The following is a 15,265-nucleotide window of genomic DNA, read 5'->3' on the forward strand; positions in this document are numbered from 1 at the left end:
AGAGAGTGGTTCTACTGGACGTATGACTCAAGACGTGCCAACCAGTGATCTTGCCTAAGATCTCTCAATTAAGCTTGGCAGGAAGGGGTCCTCTTTGTTCTTTCGCTGGGGCTCTGTGGATATGCATGAAGATGCCAAGGGTCATAGAGAATGATTAACTAAAATAGTAAGGTCAATATCTTGAAAACAACAGAGGTGAGAGATTGAGGGAAATGGTACTAGAATCACTGATTGTAGTAATTCCTAAGGCTATATCCATCCCTGTTCTAGCTGGGGTTCGGCTATGCTATCCATTTAATTCAACATTTTGCTTAAGGTATCCTGAGTTGACACTCTGTTGCTTGTAAACCAAAAGCCTCATCTAGTTTGGTTGTCTTTCTTATTCCTTGATACTATTTTTTTCATAGCATCTTTCTGACATTGTGTGTGTTATATCATAATAAGCCCTTGCAGATATTTGACAGAATATGGCTCTTGTGCTTTATCTAGTAGAATACAAAATGAATTTATTTCATTGATTATAACCATTTTATCTTGCCTTTTATTTCATGTATTATTTAAACATTTAATAAACTTCACTTTTAAGAATAGTTTTATTTTTTTAATTTTTAAAGATTTTATTTATTTATTTGACAGAGAGAGAGAGCAGGAGAGCACAAGCAGTGGGAGCGGCAGAGGGAGAGGGAGAAGCAGGCCCCCTGCCGAGCAGGGAGCCCGATGCGGGGCTGGAGCCCGATGCAGGGCTCGATCCCAGGACCCTGGGATCATGACCTGAGCCGAAGGTAGTCGCTTAACCAACTGAGCCACCCAGGTGCCCCAAGAATAGTTTTAGATTTACAAGAATGTCACAAGAATTCTATAGAAAATTCTTTATATGTCACGCTTCATTTCTCCCATTCTTAACATTACTTTGGTACATTTGTCACAATTATTGGAACTGATATTGATACATTCTTATTACCAAAAGTCAGTACTTATTGATATTTCCTCAGTTTTTTCCCTTGGTGTCCTTATGTGATACAGAACCCCATCTAGGTTACCACATTACTTTTAGTAATCACATATCTTTAGACTGGTTCCTCTTTGTTGTGACAATGTCTCAAATTTTCCTGGTTTTTTATGATCTTGACAATTCTCAGGAACCCTAGTCTAGTATCTTGTAGAATATCCTCACTTGGGATTAGTCTGATGTTTTTCTCATACTAAGATTATGGTTATGAGTTTTGGGGAAGAAGATGACAGAGTTAAAATGCCATTTTCCTTACATCATATCTGTTTTCATGGTATCTGAGTTCTCATAAATTTTTCCCCCATCTGCTAAATTTGCTTACAACAGGAAAGGCAAATATTACACTACTTTTAATAATTATTTATTGGCTTCCTTGGAAGAGGACCTCAGTTACTATGTAATATTATTTTTACACTTTCAGCATTTGGTTCTCAAACATATATTCAGGAGGGAGAGTCTGCATCTGATTGCCTTTGAGGGCAAATGAGGGAGAGTCTGCGTCTGACTGAGAGCATTTTATTTGTTTTCACTTGATTCAGTATCAGTGTTTTTGAAACATATTTGCCAGTGAGTATTATAGCAGCTTATTTATCATGTTCATTAGTATCTTCCTACTCAAACATTTTCTGTTACTTTAATCAAACTAATTCATCATATCACTTTCTTTTGATGTTTGTAGAGATTTGTATCTCTCTATATAAGCATTGCATCTTTTTTTGATTGATTTTCCCCATATTCAGTATAAGTGTTATAATCTCTGTTGGATTTGATCTAGCTAAATTCCATGTCTTAAATTGAATTTTTAGTTATTTCTAGGGGAATTGAGATTTCACACTGATCAGTTCTGCTGAGAGTGAAATCAAAGTAAAATAAAAGTTTGTAAAAATTGTTATGATATGATATATGCATAGACTTTATTGAGTACTGAAAGAGTATTATGTTAAATTTTATTTTATTATTATGATAGATAGACCAACTTGTGCCTTGATGAAGGATAACCATAATTCAGGATGTATCAATTATATGTGGCAGTTAATCTATATATGTGAGATGGGAGAGTATGTTAATGATGTCTTAAGAACATTGTTGAGACATACTGCCTAAAAGAGCAGGAAAAATGGTAGGGGAAACCATGTAAATTTCAGGTGGTAAGGGTAGGTTATACGTAATTGGGGAAGAGAATGCAAAATAACAGAGGACCTGATGTGAAAAATGTTCAACATCAAAGAATATAAGACAAGTTAATAGTATCCCACCAGGCAAGTAGAACATAAGGAGATAAATAATTCTAAGTGCATAAATGCTGTCATTTGCCATTTATTTTGTTTTACTACAGATAAATACAAGTTAGTATTTGGGAATAAACTTCAATTTCTAGAGAATGAACTGGAGAAAATCAGTTCTGGGAAAAGACTGGTGACCTGGACAGGTGACTAGAATCAGAATGCAGAATCAGGACACCACTGTGGACCAGGGCATGTGGAGGAGGTTTATTCAGAGCAACTTAGGTGAAAGTACTTGGTCCTTACAATGCATGTAATAAATTAATAGGGAAATCAGTGTTAGAATTGGAATTCTTCATGCTGGTCCAGAGTTTTGACAATGGCACTATTGGGTCCAAGTACAAAAATCTGTAATTCGCCTCAGGATATGTCTTAGCTAATGAGCTAAACCAAGGAATTTTGTCTAAGAACAGTTTCAATTCATAATGCTAAAGTTCAATAATCACTGTAAATTGGATTATCCAATTTCTCTCTATTCTGACAATAGTGATGAAGAGGGTCCTTTGACTTCTAAAGCCTCAGTGAGGAGCAGTTTATAATCTGTTGGAATGGAATTGAGATCTGTTGTATTACAAGGAAAACATATTAAAAATACTTCCAATTAACAATGGCCAAAACACTAGGAGAAGAATGTAGTGGTGGTTTATTACTTATAGACAGGATATATAATCTGAGTGAAATTTTGTAGTAGTGTTTGAAGATAATGCAAATGATTTCCTGGCTCAGAAAACACATTCATAATATTAGTAGCTATTTCTAGGTGAATAACAATCCATTCTCAGATGCTTTTTGAGGTATTTCATATATTATATAGGCAACTACCATTTTCTTCCTAGACTTTTATGATAGTCATTTCTACTTAATGTTTTTCTACATAATTTAATTTGGTTTGAAAAGATAAATTCATAGAAGTGAAAGTGTTATGATAAAAGTGTCACTGAAGAAAAAGTTTTCTTACGCCTTGTATTGTTGCACACTGCTTAGTTCTCAAAAAAATATAATAGAAAAGGGAAAAATGGTTTAAGTGATATGCTGAAGGCCTTATGGGTTCGTTTGGAGAAGAGCTAGGCCTGAAAAATCTCATGCCTTGCTTCTGTATTGTGCAGTGCTAATATTCTCATTGATCCCATTTTTGATTTCCTACCTTATATTAGCAATACCATAATTCTGAACTGTTTGGAAAATTTCTGGGTATCTAAAAATAGCAATGTTTCTTTTAGAGTTATACTTTTAATTCATAAAGATAATATTTTTTTTAAAGATTTTATTTATTTATTTGAGAGAGAGAATGAGATAGAGAGAGAGAGAGAGCACAAGAGGGAAGAGGGTCAGAGGGAGAAGCAGACTCCCTGCTGAGCAGGGAGCCCGATGCGGGACTCGATCCTGGGACTCCAGGATCATGACCTGAGCCGAAGGCAGTCGCTTAACCAACTGAGCCACCCAGGCACCCCATAAAGATAATATTTAAAATGACATCAATAGAGACAATATTTTCTTTTCTAATTCCTTTATCAAAGCAATTACTAAAATATTACCATGCTAAAATATTGTTACCTTAAAATATTGACACATTAACAATAACAGTTAAATGTTATTTTTTTTCCTGTGCTTTAAAACTATCTCAAATAATTTTTTTATAAACTGAGCATGAGTTAGGGAATGGTCCTCAAGACACTCTCACTTGTCATCAATAGCAAGTTTGGGCTTCTCAAATATCACCCTAAGTTTCAAGAATTTTCTAGAAGAATGCACAGAACTCACTGAAAGCTGTTAATATTCATGGTTACACTTTACTACACTGAAAAGGCACAGATCAAAATCAGGCAAGGGAAGAGACGCATGGGACAAAGTGCAGGAGATTACAGATGTACAACATCCAGTTTAATTCTTTCCATCGAATCGTATACAGCGTTAATCCCTCCTAGAAAAATGTATGATGGCATGCTTGAAGGACTGCCAGTCAGGGAAGCTCTCTCAATTTCAAAGTCTCTACTGGGTTTTGTCAGATAGCCATGGCCAACTGTCCACATGACAGACCTCTGTCCCCAATCCCTTTGGAAGTATTGATACCTGTTCCTCAAAGCCACCTATCATAAACCACACTCTTAGATTAGCTGGCATAGTCTAAACACCCCAACAAAGACACTTCACACAGGACATCCCAAGGGTGTAGAGATCACTTCCCAGGAGCCATGGGCAAAGGGTAGAAGTGTCTCTGGGCAAGTTCAATTCTTTACTACACACTGAGAAATAGGGGTTTTTTTCTTTTTTAATTTCTCTTACAGAGAAAACACAAGCTTATTTCAAAATTATACTATAATTTTAGTATAGGGAAACAATAGTTTAGGGAAACTATAAACCTGAAAATGCTAGAATAGACATATGATTAGGGATAAACACGTAGATTATCAAAATGAATGTTCTAGGTTTAATTTGCTGGCTGTGCACAGGTATTTTTCTGTCCTCTAGAATTGTTAAAACAGAAAATCAAAGATTCTCAAAGAAAGAAAGGGGTGGACAACATTAAAAGTGGGTACAAGAAAGAAAAAGAAAAGGAAAAGAAAGGAAAGGAAAAACGATCTAGCATGAAACTCCTGAAGAATTACAATGAATGCAGGCAAATGACCGAAAAGTAAAATCATAGTCTAAATATTTAAGATATTTAAAACATTAAGCACCCGACTTCTTGTTGTTTTACCCACTTCTTGGAAATCCTTCTCAAGTCCATACACTATTTTACAGAGTTAATTTTTCTTAAAGTTAAAAATAAAATTGCTACAGGAAAGCCCTGCCTGATCCTCAAATATAAGCCAGGTAATTTTATTACAACACATGCACACACACACACTTTCCTAGAATACATGTAAATGAGCATCTATATGTAAATATACACACATACATACACAGAAAGAAGATATGTACACATAATTAATACGTGTGTGCATGTATATATACATACATACATGCATATAGATATGTATGTGTGTGTCTGTCATCTTTTACAGTGTGCTTTAGTTTTTTAGTCCTTGTTGAAAATTGCAGTTGAATAATTATTGGTGTAACTGTTTTTCCAGATAAAACCCATAGAGGAAGAACTATATTAATCTTGATCATTTTCCATTTAGCAAAAAGCACAGTGGCTGGCCCATGATGGGCCTTGAACTATATTTGTTAATGTGAATATTTGCTGAAAGAATAAATATATATTATATACACAAGTGATAAGAGATAATGATGAATCAATTAAGAATCTAGAAAGTTAATACCTAGGTGTATTTTAGATAAACTATGAGTCAAATATCAGAGGTGACAATTATGGGCTCTTTCAAGAAGAAGAATAATCACACAAGAGAAAATTCAGATAAAATGTCTTTCGATATATGCTTTATGACCTTATTCATGATCTCTAAATTAGGGCAATTGTAACTGAAGAGTATTGCTATGAAGTATCATCACTGAAGCCAACAGTTTAAGGTATTGTCTTTCAGCACCAAACTTAGCCTTCTATATTGGCTTTATGAGCCAGAGCTGGGATCCTGAACAGCACATATTAGCATCTGCCAGCAGGGAATGCTGGGAGGTGGCTGCATAGCAGGAAGAGGGAGAAGGGATTTGCTACTTTCTATCTTTGTATGGGGGCTTTACTAGGTTTATAATTTCTATGAATATCACCCTAATATAGCCTGTTCACACTTGAAGTGGGTAGGCCTTTTTGTAGCAGCAGTGGAATCCACATGCCAGTTTCCCCAAAATGTACCACACCACTTCATGGTAACTGCCTCTTAGAAACCAACAACTAAGCAGTGGCCCCTCCCACAGAGCGGTCCTCCAAGCTCAGGTCTATCAGCAGCTGGACAGCTACTCCCGTTTCTGGGGTCTTACTCCCATCTATGCAGACATCCTCTTCTGAGTTTTTAAGTTTTTATAACCCCCACGTCTTTTCTTGGTTTCCCTAGGGGGTGATAGTTATTTTCTACAGCTGCTACCTCCATGCTACATTGGAGTTTTCTGCTTACCTTTTTAATGACTAACACCTAAGTAAAAATTATTATATCAAATTCTCTCTGTTCCAATAACTAGAAGGATTCTGCTGTTTGACTGGACGTTAGCTGAAATGGAGGGGAGCATGTATGGAAGAAATAAGTAGAGACTGGATATAGTTTGATAGAAGTGACTTGGCAATAAAGAAAAGAAAGACAGTCATGGCTTAAAAGAATTAATGCAAGGCATACGGAAGATCTGAGGATGTTTGGGGACAGCAGGGAAATGCTAGTGGAATGAGAAAGCTTGAAAACTGATGAGATGGAGAGAATGAATGAGGCTGAAGGTCCCAGAGGCAATAGAAGTCATTTAGTTTAATGGATAAAGGAGATGTTATTAGTCTGAAAACGGAGGAAAGTGACATCTTTCTTAAAAGCAGGGGGGAAAAAGGAACAGGTAAAAAGAGGTTAATGTTATCGGGAAGTTTTCAAGGGAGAAAAGAAAACACAGGGGTAAAAGAGAAACTGAGAAATTTAATTCTCATTGAAGAAGGTGGTGAACATCTGCCAAAACGAATAAAAGATAAGGATTTGAAAAAGTAGTAAATTTAGATCACTGACTGTGGCATCAATAGACACAATTATAATAGTTTAAATTATATTAGCCAGGACACTTTCTGTTTTAGGTAACAAAGGCCCAATTCTATCAAAAAACAATGATAAAAAATGAATTTAATGGGTGTGTATCAGAGTAATTTAAAAAGTGAAAGGGGAAGGTAATCAGGTCTTGGCAACTTATGATCCAGGTAAAATCACAGGTCAACAAGGATTAGAACAGGAACATAGACACTATCCATCTTCATATTCTCTGTGTCATTTATTTATGCTTCTCTCTAGCTACTGACTCCATTTTTTCTTTCTCTATGATAGGTTTGTTCATCCAGCAGGAAACATGGCCACTATGAGGAAAAGAGCCCCTATTGCAGGGGCTCCTGGGTGGCTCAGTCGTTAAGCGTCTGCCTTTGGCTCAGGTCATGATCCGAGGGTCCTGGGATCGAGCCCACATCAGGCTCCCTGCTCTGCGGGAAGCCTGCTTCTCCCTCTCCCACTCCCCATGCTTGTGTTCCCTCTCTTGCTGTGTCTCTCTCTGTCAAATAAATAAATAAAGTCTTAAAAAAATGATGCCAGGTATCCAGCCTGATTGAGGTATATGACCTTCAGCAATCCCTCTGCCTCGGGATGAGTTTGAGCAATGGCCTAGTGTGGGTCAATGGCCTATGACGTGGAAATGTAGGAAAATTGCAATTCCTATTCAAAACATTCATTGATAGTGTATTAGTTTCTGAGGATTGTGTAACAAAGACCCACAATCTTGGTGCTTAAAAAACACAAATTCATTATCTCGCAGTCTCTGTAGGTCAGAAGCCCAGGCACTGTGTAGCTACGTTCTCTGCTCAGGGTCTTCCAAGACTGAAAGCAAAGTTCCAGCTAAAATGCCAGTTGAGGCTAAATTTGTGCCTGGAGTTCAGGATCGTCTTCCAATCTCTGTCTGTTTTTCAGAATGTAGTTTCTTGCATGTGTTTGAATGTTTTTTCCTTTCTTTCTTTCTTTCTTTCTTTCTTTCTTTCTTTCTTTCTTTCTTTCTTTCTTTCTTTCTTTCTTTCTTTTTCTTTTTCTTTCTTTCTTTCTTTCTTTCTTCTTTCTTTCTTTCTGTCTCTCTCTTTCTTTCTTTCTTTCTTTCTTTCTTTCTTTCCTTTCTTTTTATTTTATTATGGTATATTAATCACCATATATCACATCATTAGTTTTTGATGTAGTGTTCCGTGATTCATTGTTTGTGTATAACACCCAGTGTTCCATGCAAAACGTGCCCTCTTTAATACCCATCACTGGGCTAGGTAGTTTCAGCCACGGGTTGCTCTTCACCTCTAGAGGCCATCATCAAGTCCTGGCTGTGTGGCCTCCCTCATAGACAGTTTATTATATGATCATTTGCTTGTTTCCAGGCTAGCAGGAGAATATTTTGATGATGCTTTACCTTCTATTAAGGATTTCAGGGGATTAAATTAGGCATACCTAGGATAATCTCCCATTTGATTATCTCAAACTCAACTCTGTAGGGATTGTGATTACATCTAAAAAAAACCAAAAACTTTTCCATATTCTATAGATTAATCACAGGAGTGATGCATTGTAAAGTTCATTGGTGCTACCCACACTGCAAGGGAGGACATACAGAACATGTACATCAGGGGTGGGACTATTGGGGGTCATCCTAGAATTCTGCCTACCAGGGTCTATTTCCTGGCCCACAATAATTCATGTCCCCAACACAAAGCAAATTACATTCGCCCACACCGCCCCTTCCAACACTCCCAAGAGTTTCATCCCATTATAGCATCAGTTCAAAGCCTGAATTCTCATCACCTAAATCATCTAAATTATATGTGGATGAGGCTTCTATGTGTAATTCATCAAGCACAGCTTCTGGGCACAATTCCTCTCCATTGTGGATGTGTGAAACTCAACATGTCCTAGGTGCTCCCAGGGAGCCCTCAATGCTACCAATGTATAATAGTGGGACAGGCATAGATTAATAGTTATGTACATTTTGGTTCAAAAAGGGGGAAAGGGAAAGTAAGAAAGAACATCTGTCCAAGTCAGTTTAGAAATTTGGCCAGGCGAACCCCAGCATTTTCATGATTAGCTTCCGAGGCTGACACCAATTATCCACAGCTTTTGTCTTAGCCCTCTGGGTTCTTGACTCCATCTTTCGTTCCTTTTCGTGGAAAATGACACATGTTTGCAGCTGAGCAGTGTTATTAGCCTTCTTCATGTCGTTAGAATTTTGGGAGCCCAACAGCTTACTTTTTTGTTATTGAAATGTATTGATGTATGACATTGTTTAAGGTATACATAGTGTTAATTTGATACATTTATATATTGCAATATGATTACTACCATAGCATTGGCTAAACTATCATATCACATAATTATTTATTTTTTGTGGTGAGAAAAATTTAAGTGAATCTCTTAGCAACTTTGAAATTTATAATATAGCATTTTTTACTATGATTACTGTACTGTGCATTAAATCTCCAGAATTTATTTATCTATTAGTTTCAAATGTGTACCCTAAAGCAGTATAACTCAATAATAACAAAATAAAAAATCCCAATTTAAAAATGGGCAGGGGAATGGAATAGACATTTTTAAAGAATTCATTCATTCATTCATTCATTCATTCATTTTGAGAGAAAGAGTGCGAGTGAGAGTGAGCAGGGGGAGGGAGAGAGCAGAAGGAGAGGGAGAGAGCGAATCTCAAGCAGACTCCATGCTGAGCTTGGAGCCCTGTGCAGCATTCCATCTCAGGACACTGAGATCATGACCTGAGCCAAAATCAAGAGTTGGACACTTAACTGACTGAGCCATCCAGGTGCCCCTGAATTGACATTTTTCTAAGGAAGACAACTAATGGCCAACAGGTACATGATAAGATACTCAACATCACTAATAATCAGAGAAATACAAATCAAAACCACAGTGAGAAAACTTCTCACACGGGTCGGAATGTCTAATCAAGAAGACAAGAGATAAGAAGTATTGCCAAGGATATGAAGAAGAAGGAACCCTGTAGACTGTTGATAAGAATATAAATTAGTTCAGTCACTAATGGAAAAAAAGTATAAAGGGTTCTCAAAAAATTGAAAATGGAACTATCATGTGAACCAGCAACCCTACTTCTGGATATTTATCCAAAGGAAGTGAAAACAAATAACTGCATTCCCGTGTTTATTGTAGCGTTATACACAACAGCCAAGATATGGAAACAACCTAAGTGTCTGTCAGCAGATGAATAGAAAAAGATGTGGTGACTATATATGCAATGCAATATCATTCATAAAACAGCTTACTCTTTTTCTTTCAGTATGAATAAGTATTGTTTGTGCTGAAAAAATTTTCTCAAGAACTTTCTGGATCTTGTGTGAATTTTACTAGGTTTTACTCCATTAGTTAAAGGCACACTTGATAGATTTTTGAGATAATTCCTTCTCTATCACTGGCTTTTAGTGGGATGGCTGAAGGACAATGCCCGTAAGCATTCTAGAGGCCCTCTAGTTTGATTGAGGGGATCAGTAAAGCACACCCTTAATCTCTTGAAATGGTCTTTGTGATATTGAATACTTTGTTTTGATCTCTCTGAGATTTTAGCAGTGAGTTATATAGTAACACATCAGCTTTTTCCCTAGGCCAAGTTTCTTGCAGCCATTTCTGAATTTTAGAATCTTCTGCCATCCAAAGGGATTAAATGTTTCAAAATCATTCATTCCTGATTCCTCATTGTTTAACAGCTCTTCCTTCAATTTAACTCTCTCCTTGTGGATTTTATTATAAATAGCAAGAAGCAACCAGGTGGTACCTTTAACACTTCCACTGTAATTCTCCTTGCCTAAATTCATTATTGCAAAAGTATGCTTTCAACATAAATGCAGTTTTGCTAGGCTTTCTGCTACTACATGATAAGGATCCCCTTTCCTCCAAATTCCAACAAGTTCTTGACTTTATTTTGAGTCCTCTCAGGTAGCAACCTAAAAACCCAAATTTCTACTGGCAGTCTATTCAAAACAATCTAAGCTTTCTTTCTTATGCTCTTCAGAATTATTCTAGCCTCCATCCATTGCCTGACTCCAAAGCTGCTTCCAAATTTTAGGTGTTTGTATCAGTAGCATCCCATTTCCAAGTACCAACATTTGCATTAAATTTCTTTTAATTCTATAGCAAATTACCACAAATTTATCAGCTTCAAATAACACAAAATTATGTCACGGTTTCTGTAGATCAGAAGGTCAAGAATGACATAATTACGTTGTCTCTTTAGGACCTTCCTAACCTAAAACCAGAGTGTCAGGCAGGGGACTTTTCCAGAGCTTAGGGTCCTCATCTAATCTCATTCATATGGCTAATAGAATACTGTTCCTTATGGTTGCTGGACTGAGATCCTTAGTTCCTTGCTGGCTTTTGGCTCCTAGAGACTTCTAGAGGCTTCCTTCACGTCTAAGCTTTGTGTCCTCCTCCATAGGTAGTTCACAACATAATCATTGTTTACTTTCGTTCAGGTCCTCAGGAAAACTTTTCAGTGCTACTTGGTTTTCTTTCAAAGATCTCACCTGGTTAGATCAGGGCCACCCTCAAAATAAAATGCTTGGCAATCTAATCATGGAAGTGATATCCTGTTGTATTCATTGCTGTTAACCCCACACTGAAGGAGAGGGAATTACAGAGTGCACACATTGGAAATGGGACTTTTTCCTACCACAGGTGGATACAGCAGCAGTTGTTAGCATCCTGCCTTCCAAGGGTGTTACTGTTCCCTTTGATGGGAATCCTGCAAGAAAGTCAATATTATTGATATGTATTGTCTATTCCCTACTCAAATTATTTTCAAACAAGCAAATAGCGCTATCTACCTTATTGGTCAGTACAAAAAAGTCATTCCCGATCCCTTCTTTTCCTCACATCCACTGTGTAATCTTCAACCCTTAATCCAACGAGCATCCTCTCATGACAACAGCAATAGCAGGAAGATCTACCTCTTCAACTTGACTCTTTATAATCTACCAGCAGTATCTTCTGAAAATGCATTATATATATCTTAAAATATAATCAGATCATTAAATAAAGAAATTTTTAAAAATTTCCAGTGACAGATTATTAAACAGAATAAAATTCAAACTATCATGTTCTATAAGTTTCTACATGGTCTGATCCGTACTTACATTATATCCAGTATCATCTCTTATTACTCTCCCCACCCAACTCATTCACCCATTTCTAGCCACAGTCTTCATTTTTTAAGATTATTACACTTCCTTTTTTTAAAATTAATTTTATTATGTTATGTTAGTCACCATACAATACATCATTATTTTTTGATGTGGTGATCCACGATTCATTGTTTTCGTATAACACCCAGGGCTCCATGAAGTACGTGCCCACCTTAACACCCACAGTTCCTTTTTCTTTACATTTGAGACTTATCAGTTTGTTGGTAGGACTATTTCTTCATCATCCCAGTGCATCCCCTGACCATTTTACTTGAATCGTAATCTCTTTCTTATCCAGTTGACCAACATTTATCTTGCTTACGTCAAAAAAAAATTATTCTTATCTGTATGCCCTTAACTTCTAGATGTTGTCTCTAGTCCTACAGAAGGGCTCAGTTCACTCCTGCACCCTTCACCCTAGTATCCTACCTCATCTTAAGAAGTCAGTGTTTGCTTCCACTCTGGCTCTCAAGACTTCAATCCATGTTTAACTATCCCTCTAGCATGAGCTGAACTATCTACCCTTTGAGGGGAAAGGGGCAATGATAGAAGTGTTGCTGTGGTGATACTAAGACAAACTAGGAAAAAGTAGAAAATAATTTCAATGGAGCATTTTAGGAGATAAACCAAGCCTCAAATAATTATATGAAAGTTGTCTAATTCTCCCTGTAATTTATCTGATTTTGTGACCCAGAATTATTTTTATATAAAGCTTACATAACTGGGTGTCATACTTCATTTAATTTTGGGTCTGATTTTATGTTATGTATATTTAAATACACATATTTCATATACATTGCTACAATTGCTTTTAATCTAAGGTAGTTCTACAATTTACATAAATGTTTAGCCTTAAATTCAGTAAACGTGTTTACTTTTTTTACATGTTTACTAACTTTTTAATAAAGCACTGTATTCAAAGGGATTACCCAAAGTATTTTACATTTATTTCAATATATATTGCAAGATAAGTTTTTATTCCAATAGAGAACACTAATAAAATAGTTGATCCATATTTCATAAAACAAAGATTTTTTTAATGCATTTATGGAGATTCAGTAGATATGTGTGGAGCTGTGTGTACATAAATATATAAAAATCTGTCATAGTGGTTTAAAACATAATCTGATTTGACGCCCTGTTTTTGACTACTAGTCACAGAGTTTGCCAGGTGTGTTGCCTTTAGGAAGTTCTTTTTAATTTTTTTGAAAGATTTTATTTATTTATTTGCCAGAGAGATAGACAGAGAGAAAGGGAACACAAGCAAGGTGAGTGGGAGAGGGAGAAGCAGGCTTCCTGCTGAGCAGGGAGCCCGACGTGGGTCTTGATCCCAGGACTCTGGGATCACGACCTGAGCTGAAGACAGATGCTTAATGACTGAGCCACCCAGGCGCCCCAAGTTCCTTTTTTTTTAGACTTCAGTTTTTGTCATCTATTAAATGGAAATAATAATATTTAAATCATAGAATTTTGTGAAGATCAGACTTAAGTAACATCCTTTAGTAGCACTGATCCCATAGTAAATTTGTAGTAAGCATATAATCAGGTACATAATTAGAGCAGAGTAACAGTTTGGAAATGATTAGTTTTCTGTCGATGCCAAGCCAGTTATCACACATAGAGCACCTTAAAACAACACAAATTTATTCTCTTGTAGTTCTGTATGTCAGAAGCTCAACACAGCTTTCTCTGGGCTAAAATGCTGGGAAGGTTTTCTCCAGAGGCTCCAGGGGAGAATCTGTTTCCTTACTTAATTCAGTTACTGACATAATTCAGTTCCTTCTTGTAATAGGACAGAGGTCCTCATTTCTTTGTCACCCGAGGGCTGCTCTCTGCTTCTAGAAGTTGCCCACGTTCCCTGGTTCATGGTCCTTTTCTCCATCTTCAAAGCCTGCAGCAGGGGTTCAGTCCCTCTCACACTTTGAATCTCTCCTGCCTCTTCTGTGACTTCTCTTGACCCACGCTCCTACCTTCCTCTCCTACTTGGAAAGACCCACATGATTACACTGGGCCCACCTGGATAATCCACACTATTCTGTGTGTTGGAAGGTCTGTAACCTTAATTCCATTTGCAAGGTCCCTCTTTTGTTTTGTATATTAATATATTTTCAGGTTCTGGGGATGAGACTGTAGACATCCTCTGCCTGACACAGACAACATTCTTTAAGAATGCTGTACACATTTTACCTAGAGAATTGACAAAATATCATTTTAGAATATTTTCTAACTTTCCATGTCTCCAGTAGTATGTATTCCCTTTATTTTTATAGAATCAAGTACACAGAAGCATTACTGGAAATTGACTGCATTAATACTAAGCAATGAACAATATATAGTTTAGGATCAGAATACACACATACACAGGAAGATGTATACACATCCAGACACACAAATTCACATCCATCCGTCCATGCCTAAAATTAATATGCAGATCTAAGTCCAATGTGATTTTTATTTTTATCAGCCTCACCTGGGAATTGGTGTTTCTCTTCTTGGGGGCTGTGATCAAGAGAAAATTCACAGTTTTATTCCCATCTGTTGTTTATTGTTCTTTTTTGTTTCCGGGTTCTAAATTTTGAAACATTTATTTATCTCAAATCAGTCTTTATCAGGAATCACTTCCTTTTTATAGCAAAAAAATTTTTTTACCAAGATCTCTCAATTTATTACTATAATTACAAGAAATGCAGGTATTAAGTATCACTTATTCATCATCTGATTTTCTCCCCTATTATCTGCTGCATAATTTCATCCCATCTGGAAACTTACACGGGACTATTTCTCTCCTCCAGTTTTGATAAAACTATGCTTGTCACAATTGCCTTTGACCTCAAAGGAATGATTTTATCTTTGTGCTTCAATGCCAGGGCGGAGGTGTTGGGATATAAAGTTTGACCTAGTTTTAGGGGAAAGAAAACAACATCTAGGATGAGTCATAATTGGAAAGTGTTTCCCAAAATGTAGAAAATATTTATTCTATCTATGCATAATTATTTCGTCCCAGAATCTGACACCCCTGCTGACTGCAGACACCTGGGTGTGGCTGTCTCACTGTCCCAGGCACACTGTGTGTAGTGCCATCCATCATGGCTCTGTATTTTTATGTATATAATCCTGGCCTAGAGAAGCATACTATTTTGGAGTTAACCCTATTTAGCAGCTTCACTA

Source organism: Callorhinus ursinus, unplaced genomic scaffold (genome assembly GCF_003265705.2).
Source record: "Callorhinus ursinus isolate GAN/ISIS: 27379988/994484 unplaced genomic scaffold, GSC_fseal_2.0 scaffold7, whole genome shotgun sequence".
Lineage (NCBI taxonomy): Eukaryota > Metazoa > Chordata > Mammalia > Carnivora > Otariidae > Callorhinus > Callorhinus ursinus.